Source organism: Pan troglodytes, chromosome 5 (assembly GCF_028858775.2).
Source record: "Pan troglodytes isolate AG18354 chromosome 5, NHGRI_mPanTro3-v2.0_pri, whole genome shotgun sequence".
Taxonomy (NCBI): domain Eukaryota; kingdom Metazoa; phylum Chordata; class Mammalia; order Primates; family Hominidae; genus Pan; species Pan troglodytes.
The window spans coordinates 109470769-109495636 of record NC_072403.2 but is presented as its reverse complement, the minus strand read 5'-3'; the positions used below and the strand labels follow the sequence as shown (position 1 = coordinate 109495636).

General features: G+C 36.5%; 1 long non-coding RNA gene across 2 annotated transcripts in view; it reads right to left on the bottom strand.

The window, feature by feature from the left end:
- The window catches only part of LOC100609100 (uncharacterized), a 325990-nt gene that overhangs the window by 172991 nt on the left and 128131 nt on the right, over positions 1-24868 (bottom strand). Inside the window, exon 1 of one of the 2 annotated variants that reach the window (XR_010158114.1) lies at positions 1402-1506. The exons of the other annotated variant lie outside the window; for it this stretch is intronic. This is a non-coding gene — a long non-coding RNA (uncharacterized LOC100609100). Of the gene's footprint in view, positions 1-1401; positions 1507-24868 lie in introns of those variants that run through there. 2 annotated transcript variants of the gene reach the window in all.

Here is a 24868-nt window from a genome sequence, read left to right as displayed (position 1 = left end):
CTCAGAACCCAACCATGCTGGTACTCTGATCTTGGACTTTCATCCTCTAGAACTGTGAGAAATAAATTTCTGTTGTTTATAAGCCTCCCATTCTATGGTACTTTGTTATAGCAGCATGGACTGAGTAAGAAGAATGAGCTGAACCCACCACCCCAGCTGATGTAGCCTGGCTAGAAGATGTAGTTTCACTGTGGTCCCTCTGTATGAGGACTGGTAAACACTCAGGCTCTGAAAGTTATTCTAACAGAAAACCTCAATACATAATGACAAGAAAGTTTTAATATAAATAGACTCCACTCAATCTCGTGAGCTAAGGAACCATTTCTCCTTTGAGTGTCAGTCCTGCCAGTGACGTCAGGATATAGGCCTATTGTCTGGCATTCAGCTTCCATCTTTCAATGCATATATGTTAGAAAATGATTAGATCTAAGAACGTCCACCTAGTGCAATATAGTCACGATAGAGTTTTCAGTCAGTCATGTATTTATTCAATCAGTAAAAGTCCCTAATCTATTTTTTTTTTTTTGAGACGGAGTCTCTGTCGCCCAGGCTGGAGTGCAGTGGTGCCATCTCGGCTCACTGCAAGCTCTGCCTCCTGGGTTCATGCCATTTTCCTGCCTCAGCCTCCCGAGTAGCTGGGACTACAGGCGCCCAGCACCACAACCGGGTAATTTTTTGTATTTTTAGTAGAGATGGGGTTTCACCGTGTTAGCCAGGATGGTCTCTATCTCTTGACCTCATGATCTGCCTGCCTCTGCCTCACAAAGTGCTGGCATTACAGGCGTGAGCCACCGTGCCCGGCCATCCTAATCTATTTAAATATTTGCTGAGCCACTATACTATCCTGAACATTGTGCTAATGTCCAAAGATATGCTAGTGAGCAAAGAGAATCCCTGAAAACAGTATTCCCTTTTTCTCCTTAAGCTCATATGCCAGTTGGGAAGGTTGATGTTAATCAATGAATCACAGAAATGAATATGCAATTGAACTGTATTTTGTCATAAAAGAGAGGAGGCATACGGCATAAGAGAGCATTGACATGGGCCAGGGTCCACAATGGTCCCCAAGATTTCTACTCCCTGGTGTATATATCCTGTATAATCCCCTATCCTTGAGCATGGGCAACACGTGTAAATGAAATAAGGTATCTCTCCTATGATTAGGTTACTCATCAGTTGGCTTTGGGTTCATCAAAAGAGAGATTATCCTAGGTGTACCTGGATGGACCTCACCCAATCAGAGGAGCTTTTCAAAGACAGTGAAGTAGGGAGATGGAACAAGATGGGAGAATAAAAGGCTCCAACAATCGTCACCCTCACCCACCCACAAACACCAATTTAACAACTATCTAAACACAAAAAAGCACCTTCATAAGAATCAAAAATCTGGTGAGCACTCACCTGAAAGAGGCACTGAAGAGGTAGGAAAAAGTCTTGAATCTCCGACGACACATCCTCTGTCATCCCCAGCAGTGACAGTGTGGTACAGAGAGAAAAATCTGAGCACTTGGGAAAGGGAGAGCACGGCAATTCTGAGACATTGCATTAAATTCAATGTTGCCCTGTTATAGCAGAAAGCAAAACTAGAAAGAACTCAGCTAACATCCATGCAAGAGAGAACATTTAGCCCGGCCTTGGCCAAAGGGGAATTGCCCATCCCAGTAGCTTGAACTTCAGTTCCTGCAAGCATCATGACTGCACAGGCTAAAGTGCACTGGGGCTCTAAACAAACTTGAAGAGCAGTCTAGGCCACAAGGACTGCACTTTCTAGGAGAGTCCTAGTGCCTGTTGAACTGGGCTCCACGACTGTGGACTGTGAGAGCAGCAACCTACTGAAACACTAGCCAGGGTAGCTAACAGAGTGCTGGTGACATACCTCCCCTAACCTGAGGCTGCATAGCTCACAGCTTTCAGAGAGACCCCATCCTTCCACTTGAGGAGAGGAGAGGAGAGGGGAGAGTGGGGAGGACTTTGCCTTGCATCTTACATGCCAGCTTAGCCACAGCAGGATAGGGCACCAGTCAGAGTCATTAGGCACTCTTTTCAGGCCATAACTCCTGGATGACATTTCTAGACACAATCTGCACCAGAAGTGATATGGTTTGGCTATGTCCCCACCCAAATTTCATCTTGAATTGTATAATAGCTCTCACAGTCCCCATGTATCCTGGGAGGGACCTGGTGGGAGGTAATTGAATCATGATGACAGGTTTTTCCCATGCTGTTCTCATGATAGTGAGTAAGTCTCATGAGATCTGATGGTTTTATGAAGGGCAGGTCCCCTGAACATACTCTCTTGCCTGCCGCCATGTAAGATGTGCTGTTGCTCCTCCTTCACCTTCTGCCATGATTGTGAGGCTTCCCCAGCCATGTGGAACAGTAAGCCCATTAAACCTATGCCCTCAATGATGAATCCCAGGACAGGCAGCATTCACCAAGCTGACTGAAGAGCCCTTGGGCCTTAAGGTAACATCAGTGGTAGCCTGGCAGCACTCCCTGTGGGCCTATAGTGGCAGTGGTCATGAGATCTTGCTTACAAGAAACACACTTCACCTACAAAGAAACACATAGACTAGAAATAAAGGGATGAAAAAAAAAATCCCATGCTAATGAAAACCAAAGAAAGCAGGAGTAGCTATACTTACATCAGACAAAATAGATTTCAAAACAAAGGACACTATATAATGACAAAGGGATCAATTCAAAAAGAGAATACAATAATTTTAAATATGTATACACCCAACACTGGAGCACACACACGTATAATGAAATTATGATTAGAGCTAAAAAGAGAGATAGATCCCAATAAAACAGTAGCTGGAGACTTTAACATCCCATTTTCAGCATTGGACAGATCTTCCAGGCACAAAATAGACAAACATAAAACTTAATCTGCACTACAGATCAAATGGACCAAATATATATTTACAGAACATTTTATCCAATGGCTTCAGAATACACTCCTTTTCCTTAGCACATGGATCATTCTCAAGGATATACCATATGTTAGATCACAAAATAAGTCTAAAAACATTCAAAACAATGAAATAATATCAAGCATCTTCTTTGACCACAAAGGAATAAAACTAGAAATCAATAACAAGAGGAATTTTGGAAACTATAACAACGTGTGGAAATCAAACAGTATGCTTCTGAATGACCAGTGAGTCAATGAAGAAATTTCAAAGGAAATTGAAAAGTTTCTTGAAACAAATGATAATGGAAACACAACATACCAAAACCTATGGGATACAGCAAAAGAAGTACTAAGAGGGAAGCTTATATCTCTAACTGCCTACATCAAAAAAGAAGAAAAACTTCCAATAACCACTTTAACAATGAATCTCAAATAACTAGAAAAGCAAAACGAACCCAAAATTAGTAGAAGAAAAGAAATACTGAAGATCAGAGCATAGACAAATTTGAAATGAAGAAAACAATACAAAACGATTAATGAGAAAAAGTTGTGTTTTGAAAAGTTAAACAAAATTGACAAAACTTCAGCTGACTAAGAAAAAAAAGGGAAGATCCAAATAAATAAAATCAGAGATAAAAAAGAACACATTGTAATGGATACTGCAGAAATTCAAAGGATCATTAGTGGCCACTATGAGCAACTATATGCCAATAAGTTGAAAAATCTGGGAGAAGTGGGCAAATTCCTAGGCACATATAACTTACCAAGATTGACCCATGAAGAAATGCAAAACCTGAGCAAACCAATAACCAGTAACGAGATCAAAGCCATAATAAAAAGTCTCCCAGCAAGGAAAGCCCAGGACCAGATAGCTTCACTGCTGAATTCTGCCAAACATTTAAAGAACTAATATCAATTCTGCTCAAACTATTCGGAAAATAGAGGAGGAAAAAATACTTCCAAACTCATTCTATGAGGCCACTATTACACTGATGCCAAAACCAGACAAAGACGCAAGCAAAAGAAAACTATAGGTCAATATCTCCAATGAACACTGATGCCAAAATTCTCAACAAAATACTAGCAAACTGAATTCAACAATACATTAAAAAGATCATTCATCATGACCAAGTGGGATTTATCTCAGGAATGCAGGGATAGTTCAACATATGCAACTTCAACAGTGTGATTCATCATATCAACAGAATGAAAGACAAAAACAATATAATCATTTCAATTGATACTAAAAGAGCATTTTATAAAATTTAATATCTCTTCATAATAAAAACCCTCAAAAAACTGGGTATAGATGGAACATACCTCAACATAATAAAAGCCATATGTGACAGACCCACAGCTAGTATCATACTGAATGGGAAAAAACTGAAAGCCTTCCCTCTAAGATCTGGAACACAACAAGGATGCCCACTTGCACTACTGTTATTCAATATAGTACTGGAAGTTCTAGCAAGAACAATCAGACAAGAGAAAGATAATAATGGCATCCAAATTGGAAAGGAAGAAGTCAAACTATCCTTATTTGCAGATTACAGGATCTTACACTTGAAAAAAATCTAACTCCACCAAAAACTTTTAGAAAAGATAAACAAATATAGTAAAGTTGCAGGATACAAAAATCAATAGCATTTGTATATGCCAAAAGCAACTTGAAAAAGAAATCAAGATAGTAATCCTATTTATAATAGCTACTAATAAAATTAAATACCTAGAAACTAACCAAAGAAGTGAAAGATCTCTGCAATGAAAGCTATAAAACATGGATGCAAGAAATTGAAAAAGATGCAAAAAGTGGAAAGATATTCCTTGTCCATGGACTAGAAAATCAATACTGTGAAAATGTCCATATGACCCAAAAATCTGCATATTTCATCCAATCCCTATCAAAATATCAATGACATTCTTCACAGAAATAGAAAAAACAATCCTAAAATTTATATGGAAGCATGCAGGATCCAGAATACTTAAAGCTATCCTAAGCAAAAAGAACAAAACTGACTTCAAATTATATTACAGAGCTATAGTAACCAAAAATCTCATGAAACTGGTGTAAAAACAGACACATAGACCAATGGAACAGAATAGAGAAACCAGAAATAATTCATACGTCTACAGAGAACTCATTTTCAACAAAGGTGCCAAGAATATACATTACAGAAAGGACAGTCTTTTCCATAAATGGTGCTGGGAAAACTGGATATCCCTTTGCAAAATAAGAAGACTACACCATTATCTCTCACCATATACAAAAAAAATGAAATCAAAAAATATTAAAAACTTAAATTTAGGACCTCAAACTATGAAACTACTAAAAGAAAACATTGGGGAAATTCTGCAGGACATTGGAGTGGGCAAAGACTTTTTTGAGTAATAACACACAAGCACAGGCAACCAAAGCAAAATGAACAAACGGGATCACATCACGTTAAAAAGCTTACGCCTGTAATCCAAGCACTTTGGGAGGCCAAGGCGGGTGGATCTTGAGGTCAGGAGATCAAGACCATCCTGGCCAACATGGTGAAACTCCGCCTCTACTAAAAATACAAAAATTAGCCGGTTGTGGTGTCTTGTGCCTGTAGCCCCGGCTACTCAGGAGGCTGAGGCAGGAGAATCGCTTGAACCCGGGAGGCAGAGGTTGCAGTGAGCCAAGATCGCGCCACTGCACTCCAGCCTGGGTGACAGAGTGAGACTCCATTTCAAAAAAAGAAAAAAAAAAAGCTTCTGCATAGCAAAGGAATCAAAAGAGAAACCCACAGAATGGGGGAAAGTATTTGCAAACTTCCCATCTGACAAGGGATTCATAACCCAAATATATAAGGAGCTCAACCAATTCTATAGGAAAAAATCTAATAATCCAGTTAAAAATCGGCAACAGATCTGAGTAGATATTTCTCAAAAGAGGACATACAAATGGCAAAAAAAAAAAAAAGGCATTTGAGAAGGTTCTCAGTATAATCAATCATCAGAGAAATGCAGATCAAAACTACAATGGGATATCATCTCATCCCAGTTAAAATGGCTTTATCCTAAAGACATTGTATGTCAGTATCAAAATATTTCATGTAACCCATAAATATATATACCTACTATATACCCAGGAAAATTAAAAGTTAAAAAATTTAAAATAACAATAAATATAAAAGTAAAATATAAAAGAAGGTGGAGCATCAGAAAGATGCACTCCTGCTGGCCTGGAAAAAAGTTAAACAGCCATCTTATGATCTCCCTATGGTGTCATGTGGCAAAGAGCTATACACAGCCTCTAGTTGCTGAGAACGGTCACTGGCCAACAGCCAGCAAGAAACAGGGGACCAGGTTGTAGTCATACAACCTCAGGGAATTTAATTCTACCAACTATCAGTGAGCATGGAAAAGAGCCCTGAGCCTAAATGAGAAAAGCAGCCAAGCCAAACCCTGATTTCAGCCTTGTAAGATCTGAGCAGAAAATCTAGCTAAGCCATGTGCAGGCTCTTAACCCAAGGAAACTATGAGATAATAAACTTGTGTTCTCCTAAGCAGCTAAATTTATGATCATTGGTTTTGCAGCAATACAAAACTAATACAAACATAGAAGATAGAGTTGACCTAGTCAGAGAAGGCTTTCTTGGGAAAGGGATATTTGAACTGAAATCTGAGGAATAAATTGAATTTAACCAGAGGAAAGGTGTTGGAGGTATGGAAATCAGATACAAAGGATTTAGATTAGAATCTTTAAAAGGCTTGGGGCTAAAGGAAGCATGGCAAACACAAGAAATATAAAGACATCTAGAGTGGTAAAGAAGGGGGAAATAGAAGATTATGTGAGGGGAGGGCGGCGGTGGGGGAGGTAGATAAAGCAGGACTTTGAAGACCATGTTAAAGAATCTGATTTTATTCCCAGTGATCAGTGTTACTGTTCTTTTCCCCTAGTGTTATCAGGAGTATCTTTTACTGAAGATTTTCATCCCAGGAGTCTCTGGGAGCAGCTCTATAGCTTTTAATTCTGCTGCTCGATGAGATAAGGATCATCCTACCTTGCCCAAGATCCTTCAGTGGACATATAGGGTGCTCTATCTTCTAGACTTATCTGAAGATCTTATGCTTCTTGATCACTTTCTGTCAAACTTTGAAATGAGTTGAGAATTAGGAACTATGGGGAAGGTGACAGGGGTGAGGAATAGAGGAGGAGAAAGAGAAAATTATCCGCATTGTCAAAACTGTAATATACTTCACCTCTAAACTCTTATTCTCTGACTTTTCTAACTGTCCTGCTGCAGATATAGGTCTTATATAAGAGGAACTCAGGATACAATAGAATCTTCCAAAAGTAGACATGTTTCTATAATGTAACATCAATATGATACCCTTTAAAGTAAGAGTAAGTGAAGTTTTCAAACACCTCTTTGGCCACTCTTTCATAATATATGAAAAGATTATGTTTCTCATGCAATATAAGAGCCATCTTTTTTATTCTCTGACTTTTCATTCTAAAATTTAAATGCCAAAATTAAGTCAGTTTTTACATTTCAATCCCTTTAAGAAATCCACACCAACCTTGACTTAATGAGTCAAACAAACTGCTAAGGTTATCATAAAGAAAGCAAGTATTTCTCAGGTTTCCATCGCCTGCAAGGGAAAGTTTCACTGTTAAACACTTTTTAAAAGGTGACTGATAAAGTATAATACAAATTACATAAGTTATGGTTCACTAGATTCAGCAATTCCATATTATATAGAAATTTAATCAATCTTTCAGGGATTTCAGATATATCACAGTAGGAGGCACTTTTGACCTTTCATGGAGAGGTAAGCAAGATGAGGTACTGAACTGCATATTTCAGTGGGTTTGTTGGATTATGTATAATTGTCTTTTTCAGAATTTCTGGCTGAATTTGAGCCTTCCTATTCGGCAATTTATTCCATTTTACATATGAAAAGCAAAACCTACGATTTGCCTATTTGAATCAAAAATTTACCCTTATGCAAATCTAAATCATTTCTCTCTCTGCCTCAAGAAAGCTACAGAATAAATAAAGGAGGGTATCATGCAAAGCTATATGGATTACATTAAAATCATCCCCTTTGCAGCCCTTTTATACTTCCTTAATAGTCCTGATTAACAGTGCTGGTCATAATTAATGAGTGTTCTGTTTCACTTTTTAAAGTGTGTCAGTTTGGATGACAAACTGTATGTTTATCCTAGTCAATTCTGGCACTATATCCAGGAAGTTAACCCTAATGCTTCTACCTAGTTGTTACTGTCCTATATTGGTATTGGGTAAAGATGGAGAGGGGGTTACACCTTCTTCAATACAGGAATCAGTATAGCTCAAAACACTTCTTTGGGTTCTAAAGAAGTAGAGAATACTATGAAAGAGAAATAGAAAACCTAAAGATATGCTACTAAAGCACAATTCACCTACAAATAAAAAAGATAATAAAACATTAGCTTTTTATGAACAAAAATACAAAAAGTCATATACAATCTAATGTATATGACCTTTAACCCTTAGAATTGTGTTTTTTTCTCCATTCTAAAAGTTTTAACACTTAATATTTAAAACATAACAACATCAACAACAAAAACCTTAGAGTTTAACTAGTTAGAATTTCTCATTTGATAGATGAAGAAGTGAAGCCTCAGAGAGGACAATGATTTACCCCAAGACTACCCAACTTATTGACTACCAGGAACCTGAGTACCTTGACTGAATTGACAGTTCTTTCCCATGTCATGCTCTCTCTCTTCTTACAACTAGAATTATATATACAGCTGTCAGATTTTGAGTATATTTATAAGAAGGACTCACAAAGAACTCATTTGTCATTTATCCTGGCACAAGGTGCTGCCCTAAGAGCACAAACCTTAGCCACAGTCAGTTAAATATCTACCATAGTGCCCAGGCTGGTATAAAGCTAGAAGTTTTAGAAGTGTTTGTTTGTTTGTCTTTGCTATTCCAAGAACAAAAATATATTTTTCCCACATGACTTAATGGCTTTGGCAGATTACAGGTTTTAACTGACGTCCCCTGAGTGAGACTGTCAAAAATGGAGCAGAAGGATAGCCACAGCTTGGAACTGAGAACTGAACCTGCCAACTATTGGAGAGTTTGCTCAGCCTTCTAGTGAAAACTGGCCATCTCTACTAAAAGCAGAGAATAGAAACAAGGGATGGGTCAGGTAAAATATTCTACCTCACAGGGGGTTTGTAGGGTGGTTAATTCGTTATATTTCTATAGTATGAGACAGTTTTCTTCTGGGAGAAAAGACAGTATTACTATACAAGTCAGTAAATAAACAGTTTAAGTTCACAGCGCAGAGCTGAATGCAGATTGATGATTTTTCAAATAGCTTATGGTAGTGATTATGACTATGAGTAATGAAGAGAAAAATGTATTTTTTAGACAAATTATGTAAACATTTTCAACCTGAAAATGCAAGCGTTAACTATCAAGAACACAAATCTAGATTAAAAATAAAACAAAAGGACATTTTCAATGTATTTCTGTTCATTTTTCAGCATGAGTGAATTTTTTATGAAATTAATTTCCTTTGTATTTACAACAATGGATCAGAGTTAAAATGGAAAAATAAAACCAAATTAAAACAATGAGCTATTGTCTTTGTTTTCTAAACAAGAGGGAAAATAAAATCCTCACAGGTTTAGAAACAGTGATACATTTAAAAATTAATATTGGCAGTCTTTATTTACTTGACAATTTCAAGATTGTAATTAAAGACGCTCAATAAATGCATAATAGACACAGGAAAGCATTAAAGGTGACATTCCAACCATGAGAGCTCTTTTAGATAGTAACAAAAAGAAAAAAAAGGTCTAATTTTACTTTCATTGATAACCATATTCTCAGCTCTTTGAGAACCAGAACATTAGCATCCATAATTGTTTGGGGTGTATCTTACAGTTCAATGCTTCAAATTCACTCTTCCTTGTAGCGGGGGAAAAATGGTTAATAAGCGGTTAAATGAAGAGAGTCCAGTGTTTGCCTTTCCCTGGAAGATGCCCATGGCCTTGTCCATTTCTGCTTCTCTTGGTTCCCTAGAGTACCCTGTACGACACTAGAATATGGCAAATGCTTAAGGAAAATGTGTTGCCTCAACCACTGTACCTTACAAGGTAGGACTCTGAGCACCTGTAATAATGTATCTTAATAACCAGAACAAACACTTGCTCCTGCTAAATTCAGGCAGTAAAATTTTGCCCCTAGATTTTAATGGCTGTAAAACCTAGAAAAGGCCAAATCTTTTATAAAATGTTATCAGATAATACCTTCACCCAGGGCTCTGAATACATTCACATAAAGTGTTCCCTGTCTTTCCATCAAGGTTTCTGTCAAGAATCTCTTAGCATCATTGGCTGTATTTACACTATCATTTCACTACCAAGATGAAGTAGTAATTTTCAAATGTGAAACAGAGCATAATAATACTTTAAAGGACAATTGACACTTTATTATGTAAGTCAGTGCCAAGATTATGTGGAAAACCTTTAGGGATTAAATTGAAGGGTAACTTTGATCTAACAGTGTCCACAGTCCTACACAGGACTAGTGCCAACCAGTAATTCACCTGATTAACTCAAAAAAATTATTCAGGATTCCAAAAAACAAAATAATTCTCTAGAAAATTTAAGCTAAAACATTTTTGGACCAAATAGAGGCTAGCACAAGAATCTAAAAAGAAAGTGCAAAGAATGTTTAACGTAATATAGAATCAAACAGGGACGTGTTCATATCTCTGTTGTCAAATGTTAATTTGAATTGTTGCTGGGGATTACTGTAAGACAAGAGTAGCAACGAGACTTGCAGATGTAGCAGATTCATTGTGTGCCTTATAACCAATCTAGATTCAGTGTGCCACCACCTGTAAACATGAGCAATAGATTTCTCTTTTTTAAATGGCCTGGAAAGTATTTAACAGGCTATCCTTGGAGAACTAACACTTTTTGAACTAATTAATCACCGAATGCCACCACTGCTCCAATCCAATGAACATGAAAAAGGAGTTATTGGGCGATAAAAAAAATTCTCTAGAAAAGAAAGTGTTGATACACCACTACTGGAGGGCAAACTCCCCTGCAAACATGTACAAGTTTTTTTCGAAGATCATCATTTTAAATAGCAGAAAAAAATCAGAAATGTGTTAATACTGACATTAATTTGAACATTTTTTATTTCCTTAGTACTTTGAAAGAAATACGGGACAAAGAGCAGCTAGGTAATTAATACTAAGAATATTAAAAGGAAAAAGTGTTTTTACAGTAGCTAGAACTCTGGACTGGACTCAGCTGCAAAGGAGACTGAGTTCTATTTTTGGCTTGACAATTAACCAACTTTATAACTCCAGACAATTTACTTCAGCTCTGTTCTCAGTATCCAAAATAAAAAGTTTAGACCAGATGATGTTTAAGATCTCTTCCAGTCCTAATCTTCTATAAAATGTCAACATTTTTAGAACTACTTTTTCTTTCACATCTGTACAGCTTTGTCAATATTTATGCCACTATATAAGAATTATGGTTTGGATTTAGCATTTACAATCAATATTTGAATTTTCATTATTACTTAGCTAAGTATCTCTGAATCCTGACACTGTTTGCTCTCTCACATACTTTAATAATAATAGTAAACAAGGGAATCTTTATGAAACCAAGCAGTACCTAAAGGTTGTGACTGACCAGAGACAAATATCAAACCTAAGATACTTTGAATATATTATAAGCATCTTCTTCTTAGCACTTCAAAGCACAAAGCATTTTTCTTGTTCATTATATTCTTATGGTCTTCCAGTTATCTGCAGAATACTAAAATAGGTTTAACAAATGGAAGAGGTGCAAGAATTATGCAATTTGTTACAAGAACCCATGAAGTAAGAACTCTAGTTCTTGTTCAACTGTTCACTATGGAAAGCTACATAAAAATTACATAAGGTAAATGCACTAGATGCAAAAATCTGAAGACACCTGCCAACAGGCAAATGAAAATAAAATCTCTGCCAGCGAGGACCATAAATAGGGAGAACGCTAAGTGTGAGTCCACCCCAAATAGTCTAGTGCACTCAAATAACATATGATATACTCTCTCAGTAACAATAAAAATAACATTTTTTGAAATTTTACTATGAATGCATAATAATTGTGATAAGTACTTCACATAAATTTTTCATTACAGAGGCTGGAGAGCTGAAACTACATGTTCTGAATTTCCTTGCATCTAGAATTCCAGATATAGTTTAGGTATTAACAATTATACGCATTTGCATGATACTTGAATTCAGTACTAATCTAAGTTGGGGGGAAGTTGTGATGCACAAATCATTCATTTTTTCTGGGTCAGAACTAGTAGATGTGGTATGACTCTGGAGTCTAGAGTTCTAGTGGTAGATTGTTGATTCCCCAGCCTCTTAATTGTAGTAGAGTTTGTGATTTTCCTGGCAGAACTGTTCTGCCACTCTTCTGTGAGTCTCCCTGGAGGCCCAGTATAGCTCCGAATCCTCCTAGAATTCCAACATTTCGTAAGCAGCTAACTCCTTGCATTTAATATCTTTTTGCTTAAAATAGCTGAAGTGTTTTCTGCTATCAGCAAATGAACCCTTGACTAATACAGAATTTCTTATCAGAAATAATTGTAGATGCAATGCTCAAAGGTGAGCATTTGAGTTTGCTTTAAAAAGTAAGGATTTGATTTCCAGAAAGGGTTGAATATCAGTAGAACATGGCCTCCAATAGAGAAGCAGATACTTCAATTACCATCTATGGTCACCTGGAATGAAGTGCCCACTGAACATACAACTTTAATGAAATATGAGGTGGTTTCCAAAACACAGTATGATGAGCAAAAGGATGCAAGGACAATCAGGTAGATTAGTGGCTTATAACTGCATTGGAGAATTACAAGAAGAAAAATAACATGAATTCTTTTTTTAAGCCAAAATCTAAGAACAGGGAGTTTCTCTGACTGCCTTAAAAGAATGTCTTATCTTTACTGTCACAGAGCTGATTCACTAAAAACTAAAAGAAGAATCTGATCCTTTAGTTGCCGAATTACAACAAAATCTTTTGTTTCTTATGTGAAAATTAAAAACTTGATTAGGAAAGAATTTCCTAAATTCTTAAGGAAAGTTTAAGAATTTTCCTTAAATTCCCAAGGAAGAAGTAGGACCTTGAGAATTTAAAGGTGACAATTGGGAACATTCATATTTTTGAGTACATAGCACCCCCAAATCCTACCAAACCTCTCCAGTCAACAGAGATCCTCTGCCTGACTGATGAGGCTGGTTCTACCTTGTATGAAGACCTGATAATGACCCCATTTGAGGCTATTACCTTGTAAAAACATGCCAATTCTTCTCCTTCCACACCCTATTTTCTTCCAGACCTGTATCAAATTTCATCATGTAGTCAGTTAATTACCTGAAACCTAAACTCATTTAGTCCTAAAATCATTTAGTGAGGATGTTGGAAACATCTTGGTATAGCATTATACATAAGAGAGAATGTAAGACTTAGGGAAATCGAAATGTTGAAGTGAACCTATCACATGCCACATCTCCCAGGCCCAAAGCACATTCCCTTCACAAAGACCTTGACAAATGAATTGTACAAGGAACACTTTAATCTCAGAATAGTTCCCCCTGAGGAACAACATCCTCAGAAAGTATAGTCATAGCTATCCTCTGAAGTCAGGAAGGAAAGTGGCATATGTTGCCATCAAAATGGAGTCCTTGATTTGAGTGAGAATGATGAGATCCAAATGTGGCAGAGACTTAACTATAAGAGCTAAGGAGAATAATGTTACCATAATAGGTATTATAGCTAAAGGAATCATCAGAATGAACTTTGACAATAACTAATTAACCAGAGGCTCCTTACGGTAGTGTTACAGGTTCCCCACCATGTTTCTTAAGGGTGCATGTCTCAACACTGAAGGCTGGGCAGTGAGCCAAGGCCATGGTGCCCAGCCAAGGAGAAGGTGCCCTGAGAACCTAAACATCCCAGAGAGTATCTGAGAACCTACCAAGAAAAACAGTCTCATCGGTTAAACACGGTAGGCAAGGGGCGAAAAAATTAGTTTAAAAGCAGTTTGGAGATGGGAGTGAGGGCAGATCTCTAAAGCCGTCCTGCTGCCATCCAGGAGTACCCTTTCTGTAAGTCTTAATAAACTCATCTATTTATCAAACTTGACTTGTTCAAGTCATTCTTTAGTCTCTTGGTTCCTTCCCAGTGTGAAGGGGACATTACAGTCCCAAGCTTTTCTCATAACACTTTTAACTAAAATAAATGGGCAGCCTAATTTGATCCACATAATGAAAACTTACAGAATGAAAACTTATAAATAGAGTAAAAAAAGGCCTGACTTCAGTCACCCTAGTAGAAAATCACAGCCTCATACAAGCCAGGTACAGATGTGGAAGACCTACAAAGATCACCTTCCAGTCTTCCCCAAACAATCTGTAGCTATTTACTGCAGTGACAATGCATTGAGGAAAGAGAAAGACACAGAACTTTTGAAGATTTTCAACACTGGGTCTGGGCTAAAATTAATCCTTGGGAACCCACCATGATCCACTAGTCAGAGATTAAGCTCATGGTACTCATATGATAAATGAAATTTTGGCCCAAGTACAGCACTCAGTCAGTTCAGTGTGTCTTCAAATTAATCCTGTAGTTATTTCTCCATTTCCTGGGTATATAGTGAAAATAGACATCCTTGACAGATGGAAAAGTCCCATCGATTATTTTCTGATTCATGGGGTGAGAATTGATATGAGTCATGATATGTGTGGTAACAATCCTCCAAGAGGGTCTCCAATGACCCCTGCCTCCTGGTATTTACATCTTTGCATAGCACCCTTCCACACTGTGTCAAGGTTCGTCTGCATGACAAGTGGAATGTCACATCCAAGGTTAGGTTATAAAGGACATTGTGGCTTCTGCCTTCTTCTTTCTCTTGGATCACTTGCCCTGAGGGAGCCAGCTGCCATGTCATGAGGAAACCAAACAGCCAATGGAGAGGCCCATGTAATAAGAAACTGAGGCTTCCTATCAACAGCCATGTAAGTGAGCCTGAATCATGGAAGTGGACTTTCCAGTACCAGTCAAGATTATAGATCCTGCTGTCCTGACTATAATCTCAGGAGAAACCCTGAACCAGAACCACCTAACTAAGCCAGCCCTGAATCCTTGACTTAGGAAAACCATTCTCAAGTCTAAGTACACATCAAATTAACCTTTTAAAACTCAATCACCTGAGGTCAGGAGTTTGAGATCAGCCTGGCCAACATGGCAAAACCCCATTTCTACAAAAATACAAAAATTAGCCGGGTATGGGGGCACATGCCTGTACTCCCAGCTACTCAGGAGGCTGAGGCAGGAGAATCACTTGAACCTGGGAGGCGGAGGTTGCTGCAGTGAGCCAAGATCGAGCCACTGCACTCCAGCCTGGGCGACAGACAGAGACTTCATCTCACAAAAAAAAAAAAAAAAAAAAAAAAAAGTCATAAATCAATCAATCACTAAATCACTTTAATGTACAAGAGCCAGTCTCCAGAGCCATGTCTAGGATAAAATGGAGAATTTCATTGTATGTTCTCTTTCTTCTTCCTTCTATCCCTCAAACACTCTTATTTGGGTGAAATAAGAACAAAATTAAAGCTAAGGTATAACTTTAAAAGATAGAGATTACACATGAATAGTCTGGGTGGAGAGAAGAGAGATGAAAACAGACAATGGCAGGTTCTTGCTCTGACTAGAAACTCTGTGTATTGGTTTAGACCTAAGGTGTCTCTCTGGATCTCACAAGAAATTATCTTTTTTTCCCCCTGGTAGGCTGTCATCACACAGAGTTGCCCAACCACAGGAAAGATATAATTAACTCAAATGTCCACATCCTAGGAACAGCCACCTAATCTCAAACATTCATAATATATTACAGGCTTAATAGGTAAAGTCTGGAAAACCCATATTTGGGTCCTGATATACAAATATCCTATTACCTGTGTGGACACCAGTAGCTCCCAACCCAATACAAAAGGAAATCACCTAATTTCATCACCAATTATTGTGAAATTAGGGGATCATTTCAAAGGAATTCGACAAGAGAGGTCTGAGTAAGAGACATAGAAATAAAAATAGTTCCATAATAACTGAGTATGGATGAAGAAAAGATCAGGAATAACTCCGAATAAAATAATAACTCCTAGGAATTTAGCTTTCAGTATTTTTCCATTCCCCTGTCGCGCAAGATATTGCCCTTTCTGAAGTTCTCAGAGCCTAATCCTACTCCCCACCCTCTACAAACCCGGGATACCATTCTGGCAGCCCTATACTGGCTTGACAGAGCTCATATTCTAAATCCATCCATTCTCATTATCGCCTCCACAAATTAGCTTTTCTTCATAATATTCCTTCAGCAATCTCTGTTGAAGGTGGCAATTGAAAATGGCTTATGATATTATCTTCCCACAAAATATCTTCATTTGATTGGCAACCTTCGATCCCTTGAAATGGAAGAGTAATTAATGGCGGAAATTTCTAGGACCAAATAGGTAGTATATGCATGTTTCTAATTATATTATACATGCCAAGACAGAGAAAATTTTTTTAAAAATATATTCTGTCATTCACATGATTGAAAACTCTGATATCTACTCAACCACTTCCCCCTTTGGGAAGAAAGAATGTTGTAGAAGTCTGACACATGCCCTTCCCTTAGAGGTTACCTATTTTTTAGTTAAATATCTCCAGTAATAGAGATCTCGGAAATTACCAATATGACCCGTTCTGCGAACACCACCAAAAATTTGTAAAATTTCATGCTGATGCCAAATCATAACACCTGAATCTCCTACCCATTGATCCAGATTTTACCCTCTGAATGACAGTGATCAAGTCATATTATTTTATCTGACAAGATTTTAAATATGGAATGACAATTATAATGTCTTTTCCAGATTTATATGCTAAAATAGAATTATAACTCCTTCCTGCTAAGATATAATTTTATGTCCTTTTACCATCCCATTTGTTCTTGGATATGCTTTGGTTCTGTGTTTCCCAAATGCTGGTCTAGGAGTTTGTTTTTTAAACATAAATTTCTCGGTCCCATTCACATAGATTATGATTTAGTAACCTTGCAGTAGGACTAAATTAGAACTCTAGGTGAAGTCTAACTCACAGACCAAAGAATTAATCTCCCTGATTTCTATATTCTTATTGATAGAGTATACGATTGCATCTATCACAATTATTATTAGTAACCATTTTCAGGATACAAGGAAATAAAATCAACAGGGAGTATCTATACCACCTTTTTTTTTTTTTTTTTTTTTTTTTTGAGACAGCGTCTCACTCTGTCACCAGGCTGGAGTGTGGAGTGCAGTGGTGCAATCCTGGCCCACTGCAACCTCCACCTCCTGGGATCAAGCAATTCTCCTGCCTCAGCATCCTGAGTAGCTGGGATTATAGGTGCCCGCCACCACGCCCAGCTAATTTTTTGTATTTTTAGTAGAGAAACGGTTTCACCATGTTAGCCAGGATGGTCTCGATCTCCTGACATCGTGATCTGCACACCTCAGCCTTCCAAAGTGCTGGGATTACAGGCGTCAGCCACCGCACCTGGCCTATACCATCTTCTTATTCCCATGTATTGGACAATTGTGTCAAGGTAAATTGCTCGTAAGTGATCACTATCATTGCTATTTTTATAGCATCTCAGCTTAGATTAAACTTGCATTTTAATTTTAGATTTTTCAAATCAAGAAATATTCCACTCCAGAATAGCAGACCTTCGGGTAAGACATCAAAACTTGCTAATTTATGCCCTTATGATTGTATGTATAACCCAATATAGGAAACCATGCCCATTCCATTCCTAATTGTTAATATTTTCCTCACATTTTTAAGTTAAGGCTCAAACTCACCAATATCAAGAAAACTTCTAGTGTTAGCTATGCTTTCCCTCCTCCTATAACTATTCAATAAATACTTGAATTAGTTTTAAGTGTTCATATGTAGTATCAGTGTTCCAAGATTAAAAAACAAAACAATATCTCATATCCTTTAGTAAATCTCCATGGCATTGGGTTTTGCAGTCTTCATGTGATTAGTAAATGAGGGATTATTCAAAGGAGGTGAATAACTTTCTCTATTGTATCATTTTCAAACCTTAATGTCTCCTGTTTTTCAAAAAATACTTATTAAATGTTTATTAGGTACCAGGTACTAGATACTGGGAAAAGGAATAAATAAGATCTATGTTCCTTCCTTTACGGAGCTTAAAGCCTAGATTGGGAGACATGTATTGAACAAAATAATCGCATAGAAGAATATGCAATGAAATTGTGATAGACATTGTGAAGGAAAAGTAGAATAAAAATTAGCTGGGCATGGTGGCGGGCTCCCATAATCCCAGCTTACAACAGGACCTGATTTAGATGACAACTGAGGGAAGACGTCTCTTAGAAATTCACTTTAGGAGAGACCTGAATGATGTGCGGTGCACAGCCAGGCAAAAGAGGACAAACTCCAATCAGAGGTAATAGTACAGGAGAAGATCCCAGGAAGTAAGGAGCTCAGTCCCTTTGGGAGAATGAAGAAAAAAAAAAAAAAAAAAAAGACATGTACTAAAGTAAAAGGGAAAACGGATCATGATGAAGCCAGACAGAAACTAGGTTATAGAGATACATAATTCAACTTAGAGGGGTTTAAATATACCTTAAATGTACTGCATGGACATTGAAGATCTGTAGTAGGGAATGTTGCATTTTTAAAAGATCACTCAGGGCTACTATATGCAGAATATGTTGCTGGAAATAAAAGAAAATAAAAATCAAATTTGGAAGCTTCACAGTAGATAGTTTAAGAGAGAAAAGATATTTGCTTAAGCTACTATGATGACAATGGATATCTGAAGAAGCAGGCAGACACATTGTAGAACTATACTCTAGGAAAACCAAAAAGGAGTAGAGCCTGACACACTTGCTTTTATACAATGCCTATAAACTGTATTTATTTTCTATAACTACTAAGACTCACTCTTTAATCATCCCTTTACCTTTTGTATAATTGTTCATTTCAGGTACAAGATCTGCTTAATTTTGCATAACAACTAGCACAGCATGATACCCATATTATAGTCTCTTAAATCCACTTGATTTAGGGGTATCTAACAAGATTCTGGAGTTCCTTATGAGTCAATATTATAAATATTTAAGAGGGTGTCATAAGGGACAGACTTTTATTTCAGTTCAAAAGAACAAACCTCACATTTTCTTTAAATGACATTTTCCCCAAAAAAGTTAATATCAGTTTTGAGTCTGGAATGTCAACCTCATCAAATTAACCTCAAATGTAAGCTTCCAGCAAACACCAATATTTTTAACCTCATTGAAACATATTTCTAAATTTGCAATGAAAATATAACTATATTTTAATGTTGCAAATTAGATTTCTATATGAGACATGCAGGACTTCCAAATATACATGAGGTCAACAGGATGAGACTGCAAAATAAAAATAGTCAAATTCTCACTGCATTTGAATATGGGAATATAAAACTCCTGGTCCTAAGCTGCACTCAGAAAAAAACACATGGGGGAAAAAAATAGTGTTAAAGTCAAAAGCATCCTTTAACTTTAAAAATCATGCTAATTCTTCTCTCTCCTAGAATGTCAACCCAAAAAGAAACAATGTGAATTACATAGCTATAGATACTCTTTTTTTATGTTTTCTTTGCTAGAAAAGGAATAGATATTGAAGAAAGAAAAAAAGGTGGGGTGGGCAGGGGACTAAACAAATGTAAAGAGATTCCAAAAGGATTTACATATATAAAGACAATATCTTCTCCATCAACCCACATTCCTATTTGAAGCTTGATCATTTTCTTCATGGCCAATAAGCACTAACCTAGTGTAAAATAGTATAGAAAAAGTGTATGCATATAGGACGGATAAAATACAAGCTGCACCCATTTGGGGTATTTTTATCATTAACTGCTGTTGCATAAACTGAACATACAATGGGCTGTGACACTGGATAAATCATTTGTTTCCACTTGTTATTGATGACATTTCATAACTCATTTGGGGCTCTGCTTTGCCCCGTCACTCGTGAGTTATGAGGTTATCAATCATGACTGGGAATAAATGATTTATGTAAGTTGCCCTATTGTATATTTTAGGTACAGGATACAATAAAACACACACTATTGATTTCTAATATTGTTGCATTACGTTTATCATGTTTGTTTGTGAGACTGATCTTGCGTCATCTGCTGCAACAACTGAGAATGAAATGTTAAAATAACAAGAATATAAATAAAAATGATTCTGAGAATTCCTGTTTTTAATTAATATCTTGATAAAGTCATTTTTAAGGTCTCCTTGAATTAAAAAACAAACTGTCTCAAGAAAGGGGAATTGTAGTTAAGGGCCTGAAATCAATCTATAAAGTTATGATTAAGAGACAGAAAATGACTGAGAGGAACACACTGAATAGGGCATATGCCATCCTGAGAACCTACTAAGATATTGAAGAAATGCTATTCACTGAGGAACATTTTGCATTATGTATTATGCTTGATAGGATCAATGGCTTAGGAACAGAGATAATATGAAAACATGAAACACTTCTTCCAGTCATTCTAAAGAGCAAAGGGGTAGGGTGGAGAGAAATAAAAAACAAAAGATTATTTTCGGTGATAAAAGCTTAGCCCCTTTAACTCCACAAGGAATATATCATTTGAAAATAAACATAAAGTGACCCCCGAAATGCTCTTGTTTGAATAAATTTCTTTAGAAGGGGAAATGGCATCTTAAGAGATTAAAGAATTTTTCTTTTGCTTCCTTCCCATTCCTTCCAACAACTGACTTCCTTTTTATTTTCCTGATGAGCTTAAAACTATAAACATGGCTTTAAATATATATAGAACTACAAGAAAATGCAAAGAAATTTGAGGGAGGCAATCAAAAAACATACTGAAAATCAAACCTAGAATAAGAGCATCAAAAATCTAGGAACTTTCAGCTATTTGCAATTACGAGAGTAATTGCTATTTTAAAATGTTTTGCTTGTTCCAGGGAAACTCTGGTTCGTAAGCTGAAATTCAAGGAGTTTAAATCACAGCAAAATCTCTTAGAAGCTGATCAAGACTAAATACACAATCAAAACAACCCATTATCTACATATTTTAGTTGATTAAAATATGAGCAGCATTACATAGAAGATGTTGACCAGCTGTGTATCACCTCCAGTGATGAGGAAAAAAAAATTAATTTGAAGTACACAGAATTTAAGTCAGATATAAAGAAAATTTTCTTCTTCTAATAAAAAATTTCTTTCCTCTAATATAAAATTTATTTCTTCTATATATAGTAACTATTGAGAATAGTTGTAGAATTTGGAAATTTATAGCAGCAGTTTCACTTTTTAGACTGGTTTAGATTTCTACTGATCAAGAGTTACATTCAAATTTCAAGTAATTTCTCACAGTCCTTTTCTCTGCTTAATTTTATGATAATACTAATTATTTTAAAGCTCTGTTTTAAAGAATAATGGGATAAGAGAAACGGGGATTTCAAAAGTGAAAGTTGGTAGTTTATGCAATTAGAAGATGACATATTTCTTGAAAAATCACAGCGGAGGTACATTGCTTAGCTAAAAACTCTTAGATTGGGTCCAATATTATTTTAAAATATTTCATTTTTAAATTTTCATTCTAGATAGTTTTCTAGGTGCTTTAATTAAGTATACAGTTGCTTAACCTAGGGCTCTTAAACAGGCTTTAAGAGAGTTCAGGAAATACCCCAAATTGTATTTAAAATGGTGTATGAGCTTGTGAAGAGTTAACAACATTATTAAGAATTTCAAACTTCATTCACAGTCCTAGTCTAAAAACAAACAATTTTTCTAAAAATTACAAATCACTTATTTGAGAGAAGCTTTCATTCACAAGTCCATTATTCACCTTTCCAAATTGATTATAAAATTAATTAAACCCTTACTTCAGCTTTATTCTTTGGTTGGTTGGTTGGTTTTTTTGTTTGTTTTTTACTAGGTTCTCCTCCCCACCCACCATCCCATGCGTTTGATTCATTTTGGCAGTTAGTCTGAGGAGGGAAGTACTTAAACTTAGTGGCTAATTTTGCTATCTTTCAAATGCCTTTAGATAAAAGCTTGGTTGTAAATTCAGTAGTTTGAAGTTGTAAACTAAAGTCACTTTTTTTTCTCGTGTGTAGATATCAATTAAATGTGATTTCCGTTCCCCCCACATATAATCAAAGAGTAGCTGCTATTTAAATGTGGCAACTCACATATGGGATCAGAACAGTCATCTAAAAAAAAAATTCTCCTCTTCTAAAACCAAGGGTACATCTTGTAACTTTTAATTTCAGATTTTACATTTTTAACAAAAAATGTGATGAGATGTGGGAAGATTATCATTTGATATCAGGAGGCAACATAGAGAAGTAGAAGTATAATTAGGAAGCATTCCTTGAAGATTTGTACAGTAACTAGTGTATGATCAATCCAGGATTTTTTTTTTTTTAATGAAAGAAAGAAAGAAAAAGAAACTGAGTATAAACCTGATTTAATCAATTTAGAGCTGTTTTAGTGAGCTTGTTCCCCAAGCATTAGAAATGCTGATGGAGCTACAGTGGATATATTTGGTTATGTATCAGGATGGGTATGAGGAGACTGGGGACTTAACCCCCAGCTCTGTTCCTGACTCATTGAGTGACCTCAAGCCAGTTAACCCATCTGTTGTTTTTCAGAAGGTGATGACTTGGAGACTGCCTAGCAATTGCTGTGCATTAATAGGGTGACAGTCAGAGGAAGACGCCTGGGGCAGGAGAGCTTCGGTGTGAGGAAATCAGCCTTTGCTGCTCTGCCCAATCATGTCAGCACTGCTGCTCTTTCAAGAGGCTTCCTGCCATTGTTGTTCCAGCTCCGGAATACCTCATGCTGCCAAAGCCACTGCAGGGGGTCACCTTTAACAGACAACCTCATTTTCAAATTTCCAGACCACTAAATCAAATGAACCAGAGCAAGGGTAATTTTTTTAAGGTTGCCAAAGAGATGCATGGAAAAGATGCCTATGTTGGGAAGAGAGAATTACAGCAGGAGTCTTGCTTTGTGATGATTGGAAAAGAAAGTAGATCAGAAAGCAGCTTCATGAGTTTGGGAATTATTTAGATTTTAAATTGTGTTTTGCTCTACATCAAATTGGATTAGAATCCTTGAATCTTATAAGACTTTGATCCAACCATTTCACATTTACAAATTAAAAAGGAGCTTTGGCAGTGAAAATTATATAAGATACAACCAGAAAGATGTGAGGAGCATACAGGCAGATTTAGCCTAAAAGCCCATCCACTTGTGCAATGTCTCATACCAATGTGTTTGTACTTTGAGAAAATGTACTCAATTTCTATTATGCTAAACATTCATCAATAGAGAGACATGCAGTCATAAAATTCTGTATATCTATCTTCCTTTATACTGTATCATGTTTCTAAATCCAATAATAACTTTTTTCACTGAAGCTGATGTCCTTAAATTTTGGGGTACTAAAAGTGTGGTATAAATGCTGACCAGTTAAAAAATTAAACAAATTTTAACCAAAGGTAAAATAAATGAGTCGTATCATATATTTGGTAATCTAACATGTCCATCACAACTAGACCCACACAAAATAACCATGCAGAAGTGAAAGCAATGAGCAAGAGAGAAAGGGGACTGCACTTTCAAATCTAAAATTTAGACAACCATAAATTTGGCTGTGTAGGAATGTTAAAGAGAAAAAGCAACTGATCACCTTATATGTAAGCAAGAAGGCTGAGCCAAATATCATCCATTCAAACTATATAGACTAAATCAGGCATCCCGTAAGAAAAAAAGGATCATCAGCTACACACAAGCAGCATCCTTCAGCACAGTACATTCCAACAACTTCCCAAGGCTGCCATGCGTGTGCAGAGCTTCATCAATAGGGTTTGAAAAGCACTGCTATTCTCCAGATAGTGCTCACTACATGAACGCTAACATAAATCAAAAATACTGGCGTGTGTTCCCTGTAGTCACTACTGCTTAATCTGCTTACTCTAACCCTTCCCACCTTCACACAGGGTCATCTCTCCATGTAACCAACATATTCCCCCTTTCAAAAATCTTTTCTTTCATGAAGGTTTATAAATGCTTTATTGATTTTTCCACACAAGGCCAGTCAACTTCTGACTTCACAAGAAGAATCGAATAAAGTGGCTGAACCCACTGCAGTTTCCCTACCTACATAACTGAAGTACCACAACCCAGTAAATTTTTGTTCTACTAACTGACCTGGTCATAAAGCAGCCACCATCCGTCTAACTACAAAGTTAGAAGTCCACTGGCCAAATAACTTCATGGCTGGCATGATTATCAGTCTCAGTCCTATGTCTAGAAAAATAAAATCTTGACCCAGCTTTTAATATCTGATTAACTTTTCAACAAGCCAGTTAGTCAAAAAAGACTGTCATTGATATCACTTGCATTTTTAAACAAATTAGAATTGTTTATGAACTTCAAAATGTTCTGGTTCCTAATTTAATCAATAATTTTTCAGCAATTTTTGAGAAAATGTTTATTTTTTATTATTATAGGTTATTAAAATAATATGCCACTTCGTAGGTTCCTTATTTTATTTATACTGTTTATACTATTCATCCATAATTCCTTCTGTCTCCACTTTCTTTCTTTGAACACAACTAAGCATTTTGCATCTAAATTTTCCTGCTTCAAAAATTGAATAGCATAATTCAAAAAAATACACAAATCTACACTACACAAACACACACACACACACATATACATATATACATATTTCTTCTCTACTTAAAAGTACAGAGGTTGATAAAACTGTCATTGGCATTAGTAAGGTTTCACAGAAAATAAAAAGTGGG